This window comes from Saimiri boliviensis, chromosome X, assembly GCF_048565385.1.
Source record: "Saimiri boliviensis isolate mSaiBol1 chromosome X, mSaiBol1.pri, whole genome shotgun sequence".
Taxonomy (NCBI): domain Eukaryota; kingdom Metazoa; phylum Chordata; class Mammalia; order Primates; family Cebidae; genus Saimiri; species Saimiri boliviensis.
Window position 1 is genome coordinate 48,403,570 of NC_133470.1, and position 8,459 is coordinate 48,412,028.

Here is an 8,459-nt window from a genome sequence, read left to right on the forward strand (position 1 = left end):
TCAGAATTTGAAATGTAACATACTATTTACAATAGCATCACAATATATAAAATAATTAGAGATAAATTTGACAAAAGATGTGGAAGACCTGATGATCATTGAGAGCAATTAAAGAAGGTATACTGGCCACACGTGGTGACTCACGCCTGTAATCCCAGCACTTTGGGAAGCCAAGGCAGGTGCATCACTTGAGGTCAGGAGTTCGAGACCAGCCTGGCCAACATGGTGAACCCCCGTCACTACTAGAAATATGGTGTGGTGGCACATGCCTGTAGTCCCAGCTACTCTGGAGGCTGAAGCACGAGAATCAACCTGCGAGGAGGAGGTTGCAGTAAGCCAAGATTACACCACTGCACTGCAGCCTAGGCAACAGAGTGAGGCTCTGAAAAACAGAAAGAAAAGAAAAAAAAAAGAAAGAGAGGAAAGAAAGAAAAAAGATATTCACAGACTAGAAGAGTCAATATTGTGAAGATTCACAAATGACAAGCTGATTCTAAAATTTATATGGAAATATAAAGGACCTATAACCAAAACAATTTTGAAAAAGAACAAAGTTAGAGACCTACACTATCCAATTTTTATCTACAGTAATCAACATGGTGGGATATTGGTGTAAAGATGAATGAAAAGAAGAGAGTCAAGAGATAGGCCTATACATATATGATCAATTGATTTTCAACAAAGGTATAAATGCCACTCAACAGGAGAAAAATAACCTTTTCAATAAATGGTGCTGGAACAATTGAATAGCCATAAAAAAAAAAAAAAAAAGAATTGAACCTTGTCAGTTACCCCGTTACCTCACAACATATACAAAAACTACTGCAAGATGAATCATAGACCTAAATGCAAAACCTAAAACTATGAAAAAAATTACTGAAGAAAACATAGGAGGAAATCTTAGTCACCTTTAGTTTGGCAAAGATTTCCTAAGGAGGATACAAAAAGCATGGATATAAAAGAAACATTAGCCAGGCCCATGCCTGTAATCCCAGTGCTTTAGGAGCCTAGACGGGAGGGTTGCTTGAAGCCAGGAGTTCCAGACTAACCTGGGCAACATGGCAAGACCCTGTCTCTACAAAGTAAAGATTTAAAAATTAGCTGAATGTGGTGATGCGTCCCTGTGGTCCCAGGTACTCAGGAGGCTAAGGTGGGAGGATCTCTTGAGCCCAAGAATTTGAGGCTGCAGTGAACTGTAATCATATGCCACGGTACTCTAGCCTGAGCAATAGAGAGAGACTCTGTCTCAAAAAATTTAATGATAAAAACAGAAAAGAAAAATAAGAATATGGCCTGAGCAACCAAAAGAATGGAGTAACCAACATGATAAGGGAAAGACTGTGGGAGGAGCTAGCTTTAGAGGTAAAGGTGGAGTTCAGTTTTGGAAGGGAGGATTTGAAAATGCCTATGAGACATTCAAGTGGGGATGTTGAATAGAAAGCTGGACATGAGACCCTGGAGATCAGGAGAGAGAACTCGGCTGGAGATACAAATTTGGAAGCCTGACTCCAAGACTTTCACTCTTAAACCCCAATATACATCACTCCTGAATGTTACTGTGGTTGCCTTACAGGTCTCCATGCTTCCTGTGTTTACCCCTCCAGTTCATCTTCCCTGCTTTCCCTGCTGGAGAGATCCTTCTGAACTGTAAAATAGGCCACAAGATGTTTTAAAAATAAAAAGGAAGAGGAGGGAAACAATCTCAGTAGTGCCCCAATCTCTCAAGGGATAAAGTCCCATCTTCTTAACCCAGTACCCTAGAACTTTTGTGACATGCCCTACGCCTCACCAGCCTACCCAGAAACCTCAATTCTCCCATCAACCTCTAAATGTAGCTCTCTCTGATCCAATCTTCCTAAAATGCTAGCAGTTCCTCGTGTTCTTCCTCTGCCTAGAACCTCTCTTTCTCCCTTACCTATATCCTCCTAGAGAGATCCTGTCTTCTCATCCTTTAAAACTGAGCCCATGACTCCACATGTATAACTCTCATGGTGAACTTATTTTGCAACTTTCTGCCTCATCTGTCTGTGTCACCTGTGAGGCTATGATCTTCAGGTTACTTTCTCCTTTTTGTGCAAGCTGTGTATGTATGACTCAAGCTCCCAACAATGCCAGTGATAATGGATGCAAAATTGTGGTAGACTCAGACAATGGAATGCAATTCAGCAAGAACAATGAACTACCTGTTCAGTCAACAGATTGGATCTCAAAAACAGAAAATTAAGCAAAATAAGTATATACTTTTAGTTTTCCATTTATATATAGTACAAAACCAGGCAAAACTAAACCATGCCCTTAGAAGGCAGAAAACTGGCTACCCTGGACAGCAACTGGGAGGGGACACAGGTGGGCCTTCTGGTCAGGACCTGTTTCTTTACTTGGATATGTTCAGTTTGTGAAAATTCATGTTGTCCATAATTTTTGTGCACCTTCATTTGTGTGTGTTATACTCGAATAAAGTTGGTAAACCATCAAGAGAAGCAAGCAAGGAAATAAATACCATATGATTCAGGATAATGGTTACCTCTGGAGGAGAGAGAGGGAGATGTGATTGACAGAAGTCAGTAGGGTACTGACAATGTTCTATTTTTTAACCTGTGTAGTGGTTATACAGGTGTTTGATTTATATGTTTATAATATTTAAAAGTGAATATATGTTTTATGTACTTTTACATATATATGTTATATTTTACCATAAAAATTTTTTTGTAAGTACATGCATTTCCACGATACAGTTGTAAAACAAATAGTGCAAAAGAAACAACAAAGTGTAACCGAGTATCTCAGTATACTATCTTGTGTGAAAGAGAACTGAGAAATATACATTGTTCATTTGTGCAAAACACACACACACGCGCGCACACACACACACACACACACACACACGAAGGGTATACCAGAAACTAGTGAGATTTATTGCCTACAGGGGCTATGTAGGAATGAGGTAAAAAGGATAAGAGGAGGGCCAGGTGCGGTAGCTCACGCCTGTAATCACAACACTTTGGGAGGCCGAGGCGGGCTGATCACGAGGTCAGAAGTTTGAGACCTGCCTGGCCAATATGGTGAAACCCCGTCTCTAATAAAAATACAAAAATTAGCTGGGCATGGTGGCGCATGCCTGTAGTTTCAGCTACTCGGGAGGCTGAGGCAGGAAAATTGCTTGAACTTGGGAAAGGAAGGTTGCAGTGAACCGAAATTGCGCCACTGACTCCAGCCTGGGCGACAGAGTGAGACTCCATGTCAGGGAAAAAAAAAAAAAAAGGATGAGAGGATAGAATGGGGTACAGGGGATGGGGAAGTGACACTTCTCCAATGGTGGTGGGGGACGGAATACAAACAGCAACAGATGAGCCTATTTCAATAGAATAATGTCACTACACTGAATGGGGGAAAACAAAAAGAATTGTAAACTAATATTAAACCTTAGTAGCTTTATTTATTTATTTATTTGTTTGTTTGTTTATTTATTTATTTTTAGATGGAGTCTTGCTCTGTCACCAGGCTGGAGTGCAGTGGTATGATCTTGGCTCACTGCAACCTCCGCCTCCAGGATTCAAGCGATTCTCCTGTCTCAGCCTCCCAAGAAGCTGAGACTACAGGTGCACACCACCATGCCCAGCTAGTTTTTGTGTTTTTAGTAGAGATGGGGTTTCACCATGTTGGCCAGGCTCCTGACCTCATGATCTGCCCGCCTCGACCTCTCAAACTGCTGGGATTACAGGCGTGAGCCACCACGCCCAGCCTAGTAGCTTTATTTTTCACGGTGTGGGTGGACAAATCTGAAACTACAGAATGTATATCCTAGGACTGAATAAACAAGTAAATATTGTGAATGATGGGAATGGGGTTTCTCACTGCTAGAGAAACGAGTTAGAAGTATGGAAAGTAGAAAGACTGGAATGAACTCTGTAGCTTGGGACTGAAATCAGAGTATCAGTATGAGTTTACGGTTTGTTTTGTTTTGTTTTGTTTTTCTGAAACAGCATCTCATTCTGTCCCCCAGGCTGGAGTACAGTGGCACAATCATAGCTCACTGCAGCCTTGAACTCCTGGGCTCAAGTGATTTTTCCACCTCAGCTCCCTGAGTAGCTGAGACCCCAGGCATACTCTACCATGCCCAACTAATTCAAAAAAAATTTTTCGTAGAGCCAAGGTCTCGCTATGTTGCCCAGGCTGATCTCAAACTCCTGAACTAAAGCAATCCTCCCACCTTGGCCTCCCAAAGTGCTGGGATTACAGGCATGAGCCACCATGCCTGGCCTGCTCATGTTTTTTAAGATGATGCAGAGATTAGATAGATATATTAGAATAGATTAGATAGATAGATGAGAGATAGATAATAGAGATAGATTAGATAAATGTATTCCTACACACACATATATATATCCTAGCTCTGTTCACTAAGGCAGCCGAGAAACAATGATCCCCCTAGTAGCAAGAACACACCTTGTGTCCATATCTTGTTATCTCTATCAAAAGGAATGAAGCCTGAATTTTTTGAGAACTGGCTGGTTCCAGGGCTATGGAGGGAAAAGTACAAGATAAGCTGGGAGCATCTTGCTCTTCCAGGAAGTGAGGAAGTCCTCAAAGAATGTCGGAACATGAGAAGGACACAAAACAAAAGGACACAACACAAGCTCGAAAGGGCTCCCCTTGTCAAACTCTGGAACAATTTGGGCATCAAAATTAATAATAAATGTAGAAGTTTATAACCCATTGAATAAACTGGGAATCCACAAAGCCGTGATAAAAATTAGCTAACTGAATAAATAAATAAATAGAGACAAAGGGAAAATTCTTCCTTATTATAGAATGTGAACCAATAAACGTAGAAGGAATAATGGAATTAGAAAATCGCCATCTGGCAACCACCAAAGTAATGATTGTTTCAGGCAAGTGCGGTGAGATTGGGTGAGGGCGAAGGGAAATCATGGCTTTTTATTCCATACACTTCTGGGTTGTTCAAGCATCTCACGATGTGCATGTTCTCATGCATTACTTTTGTAATTAAAAATATGTATATTCTTTTGACATGCTGAGGGACAAGTGCTTGTCACTGTCAGTGCTCTCTGCAAGATAGTGGAGATAAATAAGTTGCACTGAGGCGGCACCCAGGAGCACTGTCTTCTGAGAGACAGAGATAAGAGCAGCAGCCTTAATTAACTGTAATACCGAAAAATACGCTGGAACATGGTGATAAGTAGGATCATTCTTGCCTGACTACCTCAGTACAGTGCTGGGAACGTACTAAGCACTCAATAGATGTTTACAGAAGGTTTAAAATGGTGAATCCAGTCTGCTACCTTTGCATGAGAAAGAAGGGAAAAACAAAGTATAAGTATTATATATAAGTACATATAGATGTACATATGTAAGTATTATATATAGATACTTATATTTGCAAAGAGGAACACTAGAAAAATAAACTGAAAATTAACAAAAATAGTAACCTATGCGGGAGGGAGTGTAACAGGGCATAGGGACATGACGGAAGAGAGATTTCTCTGAATAAGCCTTGTCACAAAGTTAAGACTTTGGAAACATAAAGACATTTTATATATTCAAAATTAAAATTCAATTAAAAATTTAAAAATCAATATCTAAAAATAGAAAACAAACTGGAATGAATAAACCTAACTATATCACATTGGTGACATAGCTTCCAAAGATAATATACTGTTTCCAGCAACTTTAGAACACAGTTTTTGAATGCATATCCTTACTGGAATATATTCCAAGAACAAATAGAACTAGTAAGAAATCCTAGATTTCTTTCAGGAGCCTAATTGACGGTAGAAATATCGGTTTTATTAGTTTAATGCAGGGAAGCAAATATATAAATGTTGTTAGGAGCCAAGATTCTCAGTATAAAAGTGCCATCTATGAAGTATAAACTTTTTTAAAGTACATAAACACCTTGAAATATTAACTTTGAATTGGAAATGTCAATATGATCCAACGACATTTTTGCTTCTTTCAAAAAAAAATTTTTTTTCCTTGCCTTGTCCATTGGAAATACCCAGAAGCAGTGACACCTAGTATCAGTGAACATGCCTAGCACCTGTATCTTGGTGTCTGAATACATCCCAACTAAAAGGAACCAGGGCTCCTTGGAGAAATGGCTGATTTTAGGTCTGAAGCAGGAAATGTCCAACATGAGCCTGAGACATCTTTCTCTACTAGAAACCAAGAAAATTATCAAAGACTACTAGTGTCATGTTAAAAAGGCACAGAAACAAACTTGAAAGGGCTCCCACTGGCCAAATACGGGGTAATTTGAACATCAAACAGAATAATAATTGCAATGGATTGAAACACACTGAATATTTTTTAAAATGAGTTCATAATGGCACTAAAAACAAGCAGCAAAAACAAAAAACATAAAAACCTCATTTGAACCATTAGAAATAACTAGGACATCAAGTCCTTCCTCTGAAAATCGGCATTTATAATGACAGAATTATATATTTATTTTGTCTTTCCTATGTAAATTCTATCTTGGTGTAACCCGAATGGCCCAAGTTGATGAGGGAAAGTTTTTTGTTGTTGTTGTTGTTGTTGTTTCTCTTTTTTTTGAGACCAAGTTTCACTCTTGTTCCACAGCCTGGAATGCAGTGGCACAATTTCCGCTCACTACAACCTCTGCCTCCCAGGTTCAAGCGATTCTCCTGCCTCAGCCTCCCTCGTAGTTGGGATTACAGGCATGCGCCATCACACTCGGCTAATTTTGTATTTTTAGTAGAGATGGGGTTTCTCCATGTTGGTCAATCTGGTCTCAAACTCCCGACCTCAGGTGATCCACCCGCCTCGGCCTCCCAAAGTGCCGGGACTACAGGCATGAGCCACTACTGCACCTGGCCAATGAAGGGAAGTTTTAGTTTTTGTATTTTTCTGAGACAGAATCTCTTCTGTTGCTTGGGCTAGAATGCAGTGGTATGATCATAACTCATTGCAGCCTCAAATTCCTGAGCTCAAGCCATCCTCCAACCTCACCCTTCCAAGTAGCTGGGATTCTAGGCACACGTCACCGGGCCCCCTTAATTTTTTTTTTAATGTTTGTAGAGACAGGGTCTCACTATGTTGCCCAAGCTGGTCTCAAATTCCTGGCTTCAAGTGATCCTCCCTCTTCGTCCTCCCAAATTGTTGAGATTACAGGCATGAGCCACCACACCTGGCCAGAAATATTTTATATTTTACTTCTAGAAGGCTGGTTAATAAATGTAGAAAAATGACAGAATTAGAAAACTCACCACTTGCAAGTCCTAATAAAATAACTGATTCAGGAAACAATCATCAATAGATGAAACCGTTAGATGTAAGGTTGATGGGGAAATTTACCACAAAGATTAGGCACCTTATCCCACTGATGAATCTTTTTTTTTTATTTTTTATTTTTATTTATTTATTTTTTTTGAGATGGAGTCTCACTCTGTTGCCCAGGCTGGAGTGCAGTGGGGCAATCTCTGCTTCATTACAACCTCTGATCCCTGGTTCAAGTGATTCTCCTACCTCAGCCTCCTGAGTAACTGGGACTACAGGTGCAAGCCACCACGCCAAGCTAATTTTTGTATTTTTGGTAGAGACAGGGTTTCACCATATTGGCCAGGCTGCTGTCTCAAACACCTCAGCCTCACAAAGTGCTGGGATTACAGGCATGAGCCACTGCACCCAGCCCCCACTGATGAATCTTAACATCACTAACAACAGGACCACCAGACATTATGTGTCATTTGGTGTGTTGAAATAGAAATCGCACAGCACCACCTCTGAAGTGTCACAAATAATAACAATAGTTATAGTAAGAATAATAAATAACCTGAAGGCAATAGAGTCTTAAGAGCTAACTTCCAACTCCAGGAAAAAATGGAGCGATGGGGTGGATAAAAAAATGACACCACAAGAGAACAAACAGAGAAATCCAAAAGATAGGTCCTTCTACAAGACAACTGCAACAAGTCAGTGGCATGAAACAAAAAATTGGAAGGCAGGACCTGCTCTAGGATTAAGGAACCCTCAAGAGACATGCCAAACCATCCAGTGTGTTCTGGTTAGAACAAGCCAGATGTAAAAAGACATTTGATTATGAAGACAATTGGGTAACTGCGGACTTGATATTATGAGATATCACCAAGGAATTGTCACTATCCTCCATGTAATAATGGTATAGTGGTTTTAAGATATTCTCATTTTTTTAGAATTGCATCCTGAAGTATATAGGGATATGATACGATGTCTAAGATTTGCTTTGAAATACTTCAACAAAAGAAAAATAGAATAGATGAAATAAATGCAGTTGAATCTTATTCATTGTCCAATCTGGATAGTATATGTATGTGTATTCATGGTACTACCCTCTGCGTGTTTGAAATGTTCATAATTTTTAAAGTTAAAGTTTTCTGAGACAATGAAAGGGGATCCTGACTCTAAGGAAATGTTCGGAGTAAGTTGGAAAGGAACAT